At 40.8% G+C, this 17,505-nt stretch overlaps 1 protein-coding gene across 6 annotated transcripts in view; it reads left to right on the top strand.

The window, feature by feature from the left end:
- The window catches only part of LOC129238498 (eye-specific diacylglycerol kinase), a 149,498-nt gene that overhangs the window by 49,842 nt on the left and 82,151 nt on the right, over window positions 1-17,505 (top strand). The window contains exon 1 of one of the 6 annotated variants that reach the window (XM_054873539.1): window positions 11,499-11,897. The exons of the other annotated variants lie outside the window; for them this stretch is intronic. The gene's annotated coding sequence lies outside the window, so the exon portion shown is untranslated. Of the gene's footprint in view, window positions 1-11,498; window positions 11,898-17,505 lie in introns of those variants that run through there. 6 annotated transcript variants of the gene reach the window in all.

Genomic DNA, 17,505 nt, shown 5'->3' with positions numbered 1-17,505 from the left:
CCTAAGTCTGATTCTAGAAAATTCCGGACAGCTACACAGAAAATATTCTGCAATGTCCTCATTCTCACGACAGGTTAGGCATATTGGGTCTCAATGATTCCCATGGTAGCCATATGCTGACCACAGGCGTTGTGCCCCGTGAATACACCCACCAGCACTCTCCTTCTAAGTTTTAGGTGTAAGGTCGTGAATTTTCTGTTTGGTTCTTTCAAAAAGCACTTGGTTGCTACTCTGCAGACCAGCTCAACTCAGACCAACGTCTTTTATGGATAGACCTCGTGAAAACCTCAATCCATAGTTGAACCGATGCAGAATTGACACATAGGAAAGGTTCAGGGCCCAGTGGCCTTCATTAGCCACTTTATCAGCCGACTCGTTCCCTGCAATACCGCATTACCCAAGCACCCAAATAAGACAAACTTTCTTGTGTTTTGCAACACTGTTCAGTTTTGTAATTATTAGTAATTATTAGCTGTCTGATCTTCTGGCAAATATTCCTAGTGTACAATACCTACAAAGGCAGGTAAAACCCGTGAACATCGCTTCGTTTTCGACTGAAAACGACCCGATTTTGTTTGGACTTGGTTCATTAGGAGGCCTCCACTCACTCGTCTGTTGACGGGATTGCATGTCGTACTCATAAGCCCACGTCTCCAGTAATGATACGTTTGATGAATGTTGGCTCGGATCGAACTTTGGATATCATATCTTTGGCTTATCAACGCGGTCTCTTTTTTTTGCATAAAATTAATGTCCTTTGGACTAAACTTTGGAGCAAGGCGGTGCAAACCATATCATTGACTACAGCGTCCTGAATTTTTTGGTTTTTTTTTTTTTTTGGTGGTGAGGTTGGGTTAAAAATGCCTTCGTATCATATAGTAACCGTCGCTACTACGTGTGTGGTGATTTCACTAAAAATATCCCTTCTCTTGGATTTTTTCCTCCACCCCGGGACTGCTTCCGTGTTGCTTCGAGGTAGAGGGCCAAGATGGCGTCCTAATAAGGACACTTACTTACTCACCCTGCGTCCAGGGTCGCCTGTTTTGAGAAACCTATGCTCAAAGCTCTTCAGCATAACTTTCCTTTTCATGCTTCTTGTTTCGGATAATATCCTCCTCAAAATTTGCGACGGCATTCCATTTCTCTTCGTCTACCATCATTTTCTCGATAATTTTTTCAGGTGTAAATACACCAAAAGCTCATTGCATACCTGTTCTCTCTACGTTCCACCTCTCGCATTTAAAGAAGGTGTGCTCCGCATCATCACACTCAGTATCTCCATATATGCAGTTTGGTAGGCTCACTTTTCCCATTCGCCATAAATACTTGCGAAAGGACCCATGCCCGGACAAAAACTGTGTGAGAACTGAGAACTGTAGTTAACCTCACCGTGCTTTCTTTCTACCCACTTGTTTTAGATCAGGTATTAGTCTTTTTTTGTCGATAAAATGGTATCGAGTACTTGTATGTCTACTTCTAATGGGATACGTCTGTTCGTTAGAAGGATTAGGTCTGTTTCCTCTGTGACCAGCTCTTCTAACCATGTCTGAGCTCGGATCATCAGCTGAATGAATCCATAGGGAAAGTTCAAGTTCTCTGGCATCTCCCAGCTCTCTGATAGTTACTTTGCGGTTATTGATTAACTTTTCTTTCAAATCATTGAAGTTTTCATCAGTTTTCTATGTCGATAGCTTGCCACTACATCCATCGTACTCGAGGGACTCGCGATCTCTTCTGAAGCGTTCATGCCACTTGCAAACAGACGCTTTCTTTAGAGCATTATTACCGCAACAGTTTCCCAATATTTTAAGATTTTCGCACCATTCAATCTATTTTTAACGCAACATTTAATACAAACTCGTTGTTGCAAATTCAAATCCACTTTTAAGATAATAAAAAATGAAATCAAAAATACGTCCAGAGACAAATTTACTCAAGACGATGTAACTTTTACAAATGTAAAGCAATGCCGATAGAATTTTACTAGAAATGTTAATCACAGATCTGGCAATCTAACAAAAAACAATAGAACTCAAATCAGCTGACTTAGAGCTTCATGTGGTGGTTGCTTCTTTTTCATCAAGTTGGTATATGAAAAGTCCAGAATGAGAATTTATAACAAGGAGTTGCATGCTCTTAGAAACATTATTTTCTTCCCTGTGCGAAAATAAGGGAAATGTTGGAAACTGACGCTTTGTGATAAAGTGGGTTTGCCGCCACGAGTTCAACATTAAGTTAAGGTAGATGTACCGGCAACCTGCAGCAAAAGTAAACCCCAAATGATCCATTCTCTTTCAGCTTTTCTAATCCATTTAAAATTTTGTTTTACCGGGCAAATCAATCAGTCAGTTTTATCATTTATGCACTGAGTCACTTCTTCGTTCCATGATGCGTGAAAAATTATATTCAAGCTCACTCTGAAGAAAATCATTTGATTGCTAAACTTCCTTAGAACTGACTTATTTCGGAAGCATTTTAATGATGGCAAGTCAGGTGTTGGAAAATCTTTCATAGACGTAAGCATCCGCATCACCCAACCAGCTAAATGAGCTGCTATTTGATATTTATATGCACACAAATACAAGTACATACAAGTAACTTTGACGTCATTACTGTGCGTCTATTCGCTCAAGTGGCCAGCGTTGAGGATTTGATAGTATCATTTTACCCGCGAAAGCAGCGAAGGGAGGAAAACATAAGGGAATGAAACGTCGAGCGCAAATTATGGCGGACAGCTATGAAAACGATTCAATAAACACAAAGACGGACAAACCGTGCAATATTTCTTAACAGGATAATATGCCAGTTATGGGCTTCACTTACACTTATTAATAAAAATGTTTTCGTTTTGTTTACTTCTTTATTTATATTTTGCGAACCCAACAGTGTAACAACTTGTCCCAGAGCAAACAAATTTAATATGAATAGATAAGTCAACATGGATGTACGTATGTATATTAGGGTGTTTGGATATTTTTGCTTATTGTATTATTTTGGCTCACTCGCCATAGAAAATTTGTATGTCGGCCTAAAACTTTTAACTGAAGTCGATTATTTGATATGTTCGATGAGTGCAGGAAAAGTGTAGAACAATGCAGGGCAGAGGCACATCTGGCAATTGTCAGACCAAAGGCGTCAACAACGATTGTGGGATTCAGTGTAAAACAGCTAATTTATGGTAAACAATACATTGGCGCAGTAAAGTAAAATGACCTTCGACGTTTGAAGATCTTGACTACACCGACGATATATGTCTGCTGTCGCACAACAACTCACATGTGCAGTCAAAGATCGAAGTGGTAAGCGAATGTGCAACGAAAGTGGGGTTGAAAATCAATATTGCGAAGACAAAGATGTTGTGCATCAACACTGCGGGCGCGCAAACACTGCTATCTCGCAAGCCTCATCAACAAAAGTGACGGCTCAGCAGCTGAAATTCGCAGACGAATATCGAAGAGTCCCGCTATATTTGGTATTTTGGACATCAAGGCAGACGAAATTGAGGATCTTTGAATCTAATGTAAAGTCTGTTGTTCTGTATGGGTGTGAGACATGGAACACAACAATGTGTGATATACAAGCACTTCAGGTTTTCTGGCCTAATACCATCACTAACACCGACCTCTCGGCATTAACGAAGCATATGCCCGTTCATCTTGAAATCCTACGGAGGAAATGGAAATGGATCGGTCTCACACTGCGAAAACTACAAGGAGATATAACAAAAGCTGCCCTAGACTAGAACCCGCAAGGCATCGGAGATGTCGTAGGCCATCTAGCACGTGGAGATGACTAATGGAAGCAGAGATAGTCGCACTTGGCGACAAATCAAATTCTTAACTTTAAATAAATCAAATGTTAACTTATTTATTGAGACCCTTTGTTCCATCTAGAATTTATATGTATATGTATATGTATACATATATAAAGTAAAATGAGCCGAAGGGTTATTTGAAGAAGTTGAGGATGACTTGTTGTCTGGTGCGCTCAGTGACTCCGATTCAAATTATTTATCCCTAAGCACCCGCAGGCATGCAAAATGCTTAGGGAATGCAGGAGCGTCTGACGATGCCATGGAGCAGAACGAAATTAGTAAACTCCTGTAAGGAAGAGATCAAATCTCTTGGCTGTGCAGGTAACATTTCTCTGATCAGGGTTACAGAGCATAGGAACATAGAGGCAAATGAAATTGCTGATGAGCTGCCAGGAAGGGGACTGAATTGGCCTCAGAGACCTCCTATCCGGTCATCGGCATCCCCCTGACAGCTGTTAAAGGGGAATTGCACAAATTATTTCTCAGGAAAGCGCAGATGGAGCTCCATTTCTTCATGTGCTATTTCGAAAACCCTTTGGCCCCAGTACAATATACGAAGAACTCAGAAAGTCCTTTGAACTTCTCGCCATTCAATTTACAAACTCGTAGCTGTGTTGACCGATCGCTGGACGATCGGCACACACACGGAAAAGCAAGGGTTGCCATTTAACCCGCATTGCAGAAGCTGTGGGGATCTTTTAGAGAAGGAGACTGTAGAGCACTTTCTCTGTAAATGTCCGGGCTTAGCAGCTAGACGACTAAGGTCACTGAGAGCTCCTTTGTTCGACAGCCTAGGGCAGCGCGCCAACCGAAATCCAATCAATCTTCTCCATTATATCAACAGTTCTGGCTGGCTGTAGATATCTGCCTGTTGGAGGTATCATAAAGGTACCAAAACGGCGCTTTAGTGCTACTTGAGGCGTGCCAGACTGGCACTTCCACCATTTCACTTATCTATCTAAAGGGGCCGCTAATATACAATCTTTTGTCGTAAAAAGAAAGGAGCCAAGAAATTGCCTTGAATAATTCATAGCGAAAACCTTAGGTAGATTCAAATTAACGTTAGCGCGAATAGGGTACTTTTTAGTCTCTTGAGAAATTGTTTGAAACCAGCTGAATATTTATTTCCAAACAACCAATGGATTGCGTTGGCACCTAATTATTATTATTACTATTCTGAAGGACTTTAGTACAACAGCCTGAAATATCTACCCCCATTTAGATTCAGAATATTTGTCTGGGCACAACTTCCTCCTTTAATTTCAGTATTGGTACTATTTTATTGAGTTTAATTTCCACATCTGGTAAAATATGTTTTCCCAGAAGTACGCCCCGTTTAGGTATCGGTGCTGGGCATGATGCCGGCACATGTTTGTCCGTTACATCTTCAACTTCTATTGGAGTATATTCCCAGGTTAATAAACTTATTCTCAACTAATTCTATACAATTTCTAAATCGATTTAGATCAGAGGTTTCTATCCAGAAATTGTAATTCCGAGTGTGGTAAAAAGTATTGTTCACTGAGGTGGGCAGATGTCAACGAGGTGCAAACCTAAATTAGAGTCTGATACCTTGTTTAGTGACCGTACCACGCAGTCGTGTACCCATATTAGACTGACATCATCTCCAGTCTGACCTTTCCAACATAAAAGCACATGAAATATCTTCACATTTATACTAATACCTAAAAGAAACTGATGGGCTAATGAGCTGGCAAGACAAGGTAACACGGAGACGGATTCAACGCAAAATCAGAAGAACGCAAAATCCGCTGTTCTTGAATTTGGTGGATATCCTTACCGGGCATTGTCTGTTAGGTATCCAAGAGGCGAGATTGGGATTGCCTCTAGTTCTTTCTGCACAAGCTGTCTGGGGGATGAAGTGGAATCATCTTCGCCGTCCATATACATCGAGTGGAGAGGGTTCCAAAAATTTCGCGTTTCGCACTACGTTCACTCTATTTCTCAGACCCGAAACCATCATACGAATCTCGCTGTCAGTTGATTAGGCGTTTCCCAATGAGTGGCCGAGGTATTCTTCAGGCAGTATCATTTATCAAACCGTACATTCGTGGAAGCGTTACAATCGCGCCGATTGAGCAGAAAAATACAAGAGAGCTGTATGGTCATGTCCAGAGGAAGCCTGACTCCTATATGATAAAGAAAGGTGTAAACATCCCCAAAATACAAAGGCGAAGCAGATCGAAAGCAAAATGAAACGTGCGAATTTAAACACCGAAACGAGCCAAGATCGAAAAATTGGACGATTACGAGCTAGGAGAGCTGACGCCAAGTAAAACGGCACAAAAGCAAGGAAGAAGAATAAGAAGAAGAAAAAATCGCGCAAAAGTTGAACCACCCTAACCACCCTTTTCATAAATATATTGTGCCCGCATACAACTACAGATATTCATATTTGTACAATAATGGCACAAGCACAATAACAACACAAGTATATAGTATTTATTTAATTTTTTCTTGCGCCAGCGTAATTTGTTACTTTTACTGCCGCCCTTCTTGCCACCAGTCATTGATATGTTGCGCTGATGGCTTCTGCCATGTGACACAAAAGCAGACTTCCAGCTGAAGCATAGATGTTTACATAAATTGGAGCTGGCATGAAATGAGTTGAGGGTATTTGTTTACTGTTATACTCGTAGCCTTATCAAATTAATACTGAATTATTACCAATCGACGTCACACCTGACGCGCTGCGATTGGGGCCAGGACTGCCATAAAATCATCCATCTAAAACAGATAATTAGAAATACACAAATGTACACGTTTATAAGCGCATTCATATATACATACAGACATGTATAAGTATAAAACGGGTGATTTTTTATATGTGCACAACTTTCGGCAGAAGCCTGTCAGACCAGCAATCCAAGTAATCACCTGTTTTTAACATTTTTGTTACATACTCTGGCGAATAGAATTTTACAGAAATAAGATTTTACACCACCAAAAAGCACCCGTTCTGCGCTTAAATATTTCCGTTCACTGCTTTCAATTTATTTATGGTATTTTTTTGTACTTGCAAAGGGATTATAAACAAATCTCTTATTTACATGTAGGCTTTTCTCCACTCCTTCTCGGCGAGTGTAGGTGCGAATGCGTTTGTGTTCGAGTTCATTGATATGCGCCCATTGCTTTTACGCAAATCCATAATTTCCGCATTCCGCCCACACACATCGCCTCTCCGCGCCTTCGAGCTCAGTCAGCTCAACTGCCGCTTTTGGCAACTGACCCACCGCAAAGGCTAATAAACGACCGCCGCGGGCACACGCACACACACTCACTCTCATCCACTTGAGCACAGCAGCAAACGCCGCATCTAAAAATAGTGATTTATTAATAATTTTGCGTTTTAAAAATATATATTTGCAGCAAACACACACAAACATATTTACACACGTCTGTGGGATATGTCAGAAGCGCTGCGTGTGGCAGCTGGCCTGTGGCATGTACACGTGCAGCTGTAACATGTAATGTTGGGCGTGCATTTCGTATGCATTTGCATAGTGAAATGCAGGAAAAAATTGTGCACTTTATTTATGTTGGTGTAAATACAGGGAAGTCGACACATTATTTTTGTTATCAATAACAAATTGGCACGTTTTTGTTGAGCGAGGTCGAAGCACAGTGAGTGATGTTGCATGTTTCCTGCGTGGCTTTTAAATTGTTTATGGTGAATAAACTTTCCTCACCCGTAAGTTAGGATGGTTCATATTTTTTGCTACTAATTTTTTTATTTGCGAAAACCGTGCAAAATTTCTTGTATGAATGTCCGGGTCTAGCCGCTATAAGCTACTTTAAGGAACTCTTCGTTAGAAAGTGGCAGACTTAGCAAGAAACGTAAATTAATAAAAAAAGTATTCTAAAAGCATTTCTTATACCAGTATTGAAGCTGGCTTGCAAGCTTTGAAGACCACTGGCATTTGAAGACTGCATCGTCAGGTTTAATGCGAAAGTATAATGCAAAAAAGTGCACAGAGTCCGGCACTTGAAGTGTAAGCAATTAAAAAGGCCATACATTTAGTTTGGAAAATTACTTTTATTCAATTCAAAGTAAAAAATGCGTGAATAATACAAAATTAAGAATGAATTTACTTTTGCTCGATGTGACCACCTTTTGCCTTAACTATTATGACCTTAAGACGGTCGAGAAACGAATCACAAGCTGTCCGAATGTGATTTGCAGGCATTTTGGCCCTCTCACGGCCAATGGCTCTTTTCAGCGTCTTGAGACTAATGAATCGTTTTGTTCGGACCGTGCTCTCCAATGGCCAGGCTCGATAAAAACAATTGGAGAGCGCCCATTCGCGGTTACTGCGTCCCAAACCATTACGTGTGGCGGGTGCAGCTTACTGGAGGGCAATCGATGACTTAAATTCTCGTATGAACGGTGGGTCAAATAAATCCTATCGTTTTGCTAGTTTACAAATTGGTCAATTTTAAAAATTTTCTCGTCAAAAAACACAATGTTCGAAAATTGACTGCTTTCCGTCAAGCGAAGCAACTCCTTCACCCTCTCAATTCTGACTTGTTGCTGCTATGATGTAAGGCTTGACTTTAAGATCATTTTTCAGTATGCGGCGGATGCTACAGGCAAATATTTTCTTTCGTTAAGTTCTTTCGCCATTTGATTGGCACTTCGTCGGGGATTTCGCTCAAGTCCCTTCTTCACTTCTTGAACCATTTCACGTGACGTTGCAGTCTTTTGATAAGCAATTCCATCGATGCTACCGGTATCATTGTAACGAGTAATGTTGCGATAAACAAAAGCTTTATTTACTTCAAGGTGCTCAAGCTCACGAACTATCGCTGGTTGTGATTTTCCAGCCAAATATAATGCAATCACACTATTACGTATGAAATCCATTAATGATTTTCTTTTTTCGCGTTTACGCTCGGTAAAATGCTTCCGCGCGCTTGTTAACAATATTCTGGACTGTCATTTAGCCAAATAACAGACAGCTCCTGCACGTGCATATTTTTTCTCTGCTTAGATAATCTTTTACAGCAGTTCAAATTCCACATGACGACGCAAAAAAGCGAAGTTGTGGCTCATTCCTCTTAAACCAGCTCTTCTCCATCGCCGACGTAGGCTCGTAAAGGCATAAGTGCACTAAGAAGCAGCGCTCGATAATCTAAATTCGGGACATATCAACACAAAAATTGGTGCACATTTACAGACAACTTTACACTACAATATGCAAAAACATCCTTAAAAACAAAAAGAACGAGAAGGAGTCATTGTGTTGCAAAGGCACCTCAGCGTATTAGCGTAGCTTCTCTTTTTGGTAGATCGCGGTCGCAAAACGCCGTAAATCGTATAAATATTGCCTGTTGATATTTTCGTAGCCGCGTGCCTTAGGAGTTCCTTATAGGAGTTATTCGTGGAACCCCGATCAACGTAAATAGCTAAGGCTTCATCTGGTGGGTCTGATTCAACGCATTTCTTAACTTTTGTAGATGCATTCAGAACATCTCCCAGCTTTGGCACAACTTGCGATGCTCTTTGTTTTCCAGCCCTATACAAGAGTTTCTTATATATTCGATTTGATTAATTCCGAAACTCTCATTGCTCTATTTTCGCGCGGCGTTCTGCGAAGTCCTCTGCTGATCATCTTGCCCCAGTTGAAACACTTGGCTGAGAAAGTAAAAGTTCATCATTCAACCTACGCCTGTTTGTTTTTAAAATTTCCGCTTAATATTATATTTCACCTATTTCTTAAAAATTTTACTTAGTTGGTTTTATCAATGACATTTGCAAAAATACGCCTCACCACAACACACCTTGTTTATGTTTATATTTTTCACATGCCACACCAAAACAAAGACGGTTGGTTTGAGCATAAATGTACGTCTACCTCAATTATATATACTATAATATATAGAATTTATACCCTATCATCAGAACCGTGGGAACCGGTCCATATTTTTTTTCCTGTTGGTAGGACTGTAAGACACACATCTCTTACTTTTTAGCGCCATCGGTTTATTAGTAGACACTAGTAGTGGACGGCCGGAAATGCGGGCAAACAATTTTTGTATTTTGCATGATGATAACACGTCATCGCACCGAGCCCAAATGGTGCTGGATTATTTGGCCAAACACCAAGTAAATACCATCGTGCAAGCACCGAATTCACTTGATATGGCCCCGTGCGACTTCTTTTTGTTTCCCAAGTTAAAGTTACCACTTCGTGGAAGGAGATTTCAGTCGATAGAGGAGATCAAAGAGAATGCAACGAAGGCCCTTCGTCGGCCTACCAGGGGAGATAAAATAAATTTGCCTGAGATTTAACTCTGTTTTGTTTTATTCAAACATTACTGTTACGGGTATGCAGTTTTACAGATGCAATGTAGACCACTAACGAAAACCATTCAGAGCTTTTTACTCTACCTGATATTAATTCTGACAGGGCTTTAGTATGAAAGCTTTTCCAAATAAATTTTCACGTTAAAAGTATAAGTTGAATCCAGCGAGAATAACTCTTGTTCAAGTGCAGGGTTCAATCACTCTCCAGTATGTAAAGTCGCACTGGAGCATTATAAACTCATTATAATATAAGATGGCACAAAATGAATCATCCTATTGAAAGAGTTAATTTTTGCAAATGGTGTCATTCGTCAAACATATTTAAGACTCAAAAACTAGGCAGCTGTAGTATAAACACATCTGAGCGCGCGCCATTGTTTTGTTTTTATAGGTCAAAATAAAGATTTCCATCATAAAATCATAAAATCATTGTTTTTTTTTATTTTATTTTATAGAAACGTTGTTCGAAAACGAAATTGGGTGATTAATTTTGCGTCACATGATATAAAATAGCAAATTGATCGAAATCACCGGGAAATTATTTTGTGCCTCATATACTATAATTAGCATTGAATAATGAAATTGGTCACGGTTTTGTAGACTTCAGCTTTTGCTGAAAACGTTTCCATTGAACTCACACCTCTTGAAATAGGGCCCCGCTCACTTTGGCGCACAAGGGGTTGAGTCATACGGCCGCGCGATCGCCACTCACGATCATAGAAACTATTCACCTTTGTGTCGCGAGCGAGTTGGAATAGTCAACAGCCAGCATACACGCACATCCATACATACCGCAGTCCACCTATATACGAGTAGATACATAGGTAGGTAGGCACCAGCTATCCACTCGCGCGCTGTTAAGTGCAGATATAAAAATGTGCGATCCGCAGATAAACGAACAAATGTGACCACAGCTGCTTCGGAACGGCTGAGTGTCTGTTGTGGCTGCTGCGGTTGGGCCGTGGTGACTTTCACGTTGACTTACAGACATATCTGTATGTATGTATGTGTGTGTGCGTATGAATGTGTTCTTACCTATAGTATGTCTGTATGAGCACATCGCTGCGGGTGTATCTCTCTGGCGTACCTATTTTTGAAATCTGTTTCTGCAGCTCGGTTTAGTCAACAGTCGGATACAAAGCGTCAACAAAGCACCGGCAGATTCGCGATCATTTATTCATTAATTATAGGCATTTTTGTGCGAAAAGTTTGGCGAAATTTTTTAGCGGCACGCAGGCAAACAAATAAATATTTGTTTTATATTCGGAGCACACAAAAGATCGATCACTTTCCGCTAGTGAAATGTATAATCAGGTGCGGTTTGACGTCATCGAGTGACGTCGTTGAAAATGTGCGAAAGGCAGCCAAGAGCCAACGCGATAGAGTGACGTAATGATCAAACAAAGACAAAAATGGAAAAGTGATTTCTGATGAGTTGTTACGTACGAGAAAAGTGATGTGAATTCAGTTATGTGCCTGCATTTGTATGTAATTGCAATAAAGCGTCCATTGTGTGTCATATTTGGCTCAATAAACAATACAATTTGAGTGCATTGTGATCAAACAAAAGCTTACTTGCCAACAAAATACAAAAATATAAAAAAATCAAAAAAGTAATAAATTTTGAAGATATTAAAAAATGGCACGGAATGACTTCAGATGAGTGAGTGTTGCTGAAAGCAAGAAAAAAACACAACATATCGATGTAGTAATAACAACAACAACAGCAACGGCAGCAAAAACGTCATATGCGGGGTTTGTTCAAGTACTATTAACCATAGTTCCCTAAAAATTCAATACAAACTCGGGTTAAATTTGAAAAATACTATCAGGAGCACTCGAATCTAGCTATACGAGGTTCGTTTGGAAAGTCTGTGCAAAGTCAGAGAACAGGCACTACTAGCGCGTATCGGGGTTATGTTTAGTCAGTAACAGCTCTTGAAAGAACACACACCAAGTTTCAGCCCGATCGGTCGAGTTCTTTGTGCTTGGCATTCGTTTGATTAGAGGAAGTTGAGTGATTTTCCTTTCCATCACGACAACGCTCTAGCTCTCATGCCTCTGCAGTTGTGGTTGCATACCTCTTATTTCCTTCCCCCCAGAATATATTTTATGATTGGATCCATCGGTAAACAAAATATCCAGCGAATTTTTTTGAATGCACTCTGGATTTTTGACTCTGGTTTATCTGGTCTGGACTTAAAATTAAAGATCCGCAGTTCCGTCTTTGCGCTAGAAACCATATTAATGGAGTCTACACATTGCTGTTATTGCTTCTTGCTGTATCTTGAGATCTAAGGAGAACAAATCATTTAGGGCATCACCGGAGGTTGTACCCATGGCACCTATAATGCATGCGCATACACTTCTTTGTATAGTTCCTGAGGTGTGGACTTAACCATGGTCCGTTACCACCAAACTGTGGCTCCCTCGGACCCTTCAGATAACAATTTGTTCCACAATTTGCAGAAATGCCTGGCAGGAAAAAGATTTTGCTCAAACGAGGAGGAGATTTCAGAAACGAATGGCTATTTTTCAGCCTTGGGTAACTCCTATTATTCGGCTGGGAAGGCATCAACAAACTAGAACAGCGTTGGACGAAATGTAAAGGCCTAAAAAGAGACTATGGCGAAAACTTAGAAAGACTCAAGTAGTTTTTATTATTGCACGGACTTTATAAACGACCCTCGTACTATTCTTTATTCTAACACAAGAATTGTTTGTATATTATTGTGTTTACGCTTCACGTTTACTCATTTATTTTCAACAAAGGTACAGCTGAATAGAGCGAAATCGGCTGTACTATCTGATTTTATTTGATTGCCTACTTGGAACAGTTGGTTTGAGACTTAACTCAATTCGCAAGTTATTTCTGCACAAATTTCAACCGGAATTAAAATTTCTACCAGTGTAGTTAATTCGATATAAGAAATATAAACATAAAGGGTGATCAATCACCGAAACGACGACACAGTAAATCTATTTTTTCACGGCAAATCGCGGCTGTGTGGCAAGTACCGCCGTCTTGTGGGCATCACGGGCTTCAATTTCCGCGACATCAAAAAGTCGTTTATCGTTGCGCGATAGCGTTCGCCATTCACCGTTACATTGGCGCCAGCCTCGTCTTTGAAGAAATATGAACCGATGATTGCTTCAGCCCGTAGGCCGTGCCCAATTGGTGGTTTCAATGGATGCAATGGCTGTCCTTAAATGAATTTGGGTCGCTCTTCAGCCGAAATTCGGCAATTTCATTTATTGACATAGCCATTAAGCCAACAACGGTCCTCGTCGCTGAACACTTTTTACAGAGCCCCTATTTTCGAACTACAATTTACGATTTGTAGACGTTGTTGAGGCGTAAGTCTTTCCATGATGAAATGTCAATGAGTATTTGAAAAAATTTTATATTTTTATTGCGAAAGTAGTCACACTCTACAAGACTCTCATCATGCCCGTCCTAACGTATGGCGCAGAAGCTTGGACGATGACAACATCCGATGAAGCGACGCTTGGAGTGTTCGAGAGAAAGATTCTGCGTAAGATTTTTGGACCTTTGCACGTTGGCAACGGCGAATATCGCAGACGATGGAACGATGAGCTGTATGAGCTTTACGACGACATAGACATAGCGCAGCGAATAAAGATCCAGCGGCTTCGTTGGCTGGGTCATGTCGTCCGAATGGATACAAACGCTCCGGCTTTGAAAGTATTCGATGCGGTACCAGCTGGTGGTAGCAGAGGAAGAGGAAGGCCTCCTCTGCGTTGGAAAGATCAGGTGGAGAAGGACTTGGCTTCACTTGGTGTGTCCAATTGGCGCCGGTTAGCACGAGAAAGAAACGACTGGCGCGCTTTGTTAATCTCGGCCAAAATCGCGTAAGCGGTTATCGCGCCAATTAAGAAGAAGAAGAAGTCACGCGTGATCCGTCAAAATAGCCCTATTGGAAAAAGTATCATACCTCCAATCTGATCATCCTTAATATGGAGTGATTTTTTTTTTCTTATTCACAGCACTCGGGAGCATAGGGCTTCGACAAGATTCAGCCTTGCGTTGGTTTCGTTAATCGATTTGATTTCTGACAGGGTAGGTGATTAGCGTGCCGCTACCAGTCCTAAGTAGTGGGAATGCCCACCTCTCGTTGCTTTGGAACAACGCCTTCTTACTGCTTGGAGCGTCATCTGTGTTTTACATTTTTCTGGCAGTAGGAGCGCACAGATGGTTGAGGACTTTTCTAAATTTGGTGTCTGCGCTATTACCGCGATTGCCCGCTTCCTCTTGCTGGCGCCACTGATGCAATGTGTAACTGTGTCTTTTTTTTGTTTTTTACTTGTTTTAGCAGCCACAATGCAGGTAATGCGCTGACTTTTGTGCGGGAGTAAGGATTGGAAGGATAAGGTTGAGGAATGAAATTATTATAATTTTGTTTTTTTTTTTTTTTGTTATGAGAAACTAGGAAAGTAGGTATGTTTGGAAAAGTGCGAGGACTGTGCTTTACGTGGGATTCGAGAACCCACAACCTCTGGGATGGCAGTATAGTGCACTTACGCTAAACTACCGAGGCCGCATGAGTGGAGTGATTTACCCGATTGGATATAAGTGAGTTGAGACGAAGCGCAAATATAATAAATGTAATTGTTATGGGGCCGAAATTTTCCTACAAATTTTTGGTGCGTCTGGTTGTTATCCTACAAATGGAGGCCCTTCTGTATGGTAGATAGTGTTTAGGAGACGCTTTTTAGTTGATGAGGTATTTTGTGTTATCGACACTAACTTCAAGGCTTCAAGGTTAGCTTTAGTTATCAGTTCCTGCATACAGTCAGCAAGTGCGCGTTGGTTTCTCGCAACGATAGGAAGGCCGCGAGCATAGCCGCACCTTGGATGTTGTTCCTGTCAGAATCATTGATACCAAAGACACGACACGGCACGCCTTTCGGGCGAAATATTAAAGGTAAAAGCCTTTTTAAAATCCACAAATAGGCAGTGAATGCCACAACCGTCTTCATAATACTCGTTGCCATACTTTTGGTATATCGTCCTCGCTTTTTTGCAGCAAACGCTTGTCAGTGGGCGACAAGAGTACAACTATTGAAATTTGAAATTTGAATTGGTCGAACTCAGGCTAAAAAGCCCATTGTATGTATTTAGAGCTCTGGGAAGAGGGTAGATAGTCAAGGGGGAAAGGAGAAAAGTATCAGAAAAAAGATAGGAAACAAAAACAGTTTCCAGATTCTTTAGTAAACCTGTAATTATCCTCCAGTTTTAGAGAACGAATATTACTCATTCTCACGACATCGGAACCCAAAACTCGTAGCCTTGCTCTAGCAAAGGCAGTACACTCACAGAAAAAATGCTCTGTATTATCCGGCTGCTCTAAGTAAGGCACATTGGATCCTCAATGATTCCAATGGAGGTCATATGCTGACCACATGGGTTGTGTCTTGTAATAATACTGACGATCAACCGAACGTCTTTCCTTCCAAGTTTTAGTAGAAAGTTTGACAGTTTTCCCTTCGGACTTGTCACAAAACACTTTGCAGTTCTGCAGCGTTCTAGACCGGACCATCGCTCTTTATGTAAAGGGTGGTTAAATTTCAAGGGCCGATGTTGAATGTGAATCACACCTAAACGTCAACAACACCGTTGGACTTTTTTCTTTGGGGTTATTTGAAAGAAAAGGTGTACGTCGATAAGCCAGCAACAATTCAAGAGCTAAAGAATGAGATAATTCGGCACATTAATGGCTTAGAACCTCTATTATGCCTCAGCGTCATCGTAAGTTTGGACCATCGGATGGAGGTGTACCGCCGTGGCTGCGGCGGCCATCTGTCCGATATTTTGTTCTACACGTAATTGAGCCATACCAATATTATCATAATTAGGAGAAATGATAATAATTTAAAAAAAAATTGTATTTTATTCAAAATCAACACCGGCCCTTAAAACTTAACCACCCTTTAGATTGCATACATAATTGCTGATCCAATTCATAATTCCTGCTGAACTGATTCCGATTATTGGCTCTGGCCCTTGTGGAGGAACCGCTGATCCACGGTTGGCCAATTCATAGAGAATTTCGTTTCCTTGAACACCGGAGTGTCCTGGAGCCCATATAAGAAAAAAACTGCTCTGTCTTGCGACATAATGAAGCTTCTTCTTAATTCTTGAACAATCTTTGAGGTTTGCTCTGGGTTCTTCAGGACCTTTAGTGCAGATTTAGTGTCACAGAAAACTTCAATCTGTTTCCCGTACAACAATTGGTTTTATTGTTATTAAGTAAATATATACCCTTTAAGCAAGGCGAATATATTAAAGGTGGCATCGTCAATCAGCTGATCCGTTTTTTTTTTTTCTTTCGCCGTGTTCATGTGGCTGTCAGCACAAAATGAAACAAGGCGAATTCATTCTCTGTTTTCTACTTGCCAATACTTTGCCGCGGCAATGAAGCGTACAAATCATTGTTGTTGGTCTAGTGCCACCACCTTTAATGAATGCGCCTTGCTTTTAAGTACACCTGGAATGCGCATGCAGCTCACTTACCGAGACTCTTTTTTTCTTTGCCTACCGCTTTGTCGTCACAACACTAAAAATTGCGCTCCGCTGTGACGTTAGCAGAAATTCAATGCCGGCCTGAAATTATTCTTTTGCGTTACTATTCTATTTCTACATCTTCCCCCATTATTCATATATTTTCGTGAAACTTTATCTCGCTTGAATTTTTTTGTTCTATTTGTTTGCGTTGCAAAAGTGACAATTAATTAACGTATATTTGTGGGCCAAGCCCCGTTCAAATTGGCCGCAGTGGAAAAAAAAACAACAACCGTAAAAGGTTAACAAAAAAGCAAGAGTGAACGGAAGCAATGTTTGCGCTCTAAAACGAATTGCGGTAATTAGCGAATGGCGACAGCGGCAAAACTAAAAATGATTTAAGAGAAGGCACCAAAAAACAAAAAAAATGGTGCACACTATCTCAGATCTCAGCGCTTGATGTCGGTTGCGCGTCGGAGCATTCGCTCGCGATGCTGGTGCAACTGCGATTACGCTTTAATTGAATTACCGTCACCGCATCAGCAGAAGACGGCAACAAAAATTACGAAATAATTTGCAAAACTGCCCCAACATTCATATTTCCATAATTTATGGCCTGCTCCTCCCCCTTGGCGTATGCGCTTGTGGCACCTGCCCATGAACCTCGGCCCCATTTGGTAATTTTTAGCAAATTTCTGGTGCCATAAATGTTTTTTTTTTTTTTGCTTCTGGCTTTGTGCGCATTTGTGCGCGCGCGGCCAATTCATCCCTTTCCTTTCAATCTGCTTTGCTTTTGATAATTTAATTACAAAATGAATTACCGAAAACAAATATTGCGCA

Source organism: Anastrepha obliqua, chromosome 2 (assembly GCF_027943255.1).
Source record: "Anastrepha obliqua isolate idAnaObli1 chromosome 2, idAnaObli1_1.0, whole genome shotgun sequence".
Lineage (NCBI taxonomy): Eukaryota > Metazoa > Arthropoda > Insecta > Diptera > Tephritidae > Anastrepha > Anastrepha obliqua.
This window is presented reverse-complemented; position numbering and strand designations above follow the sequence as displayed.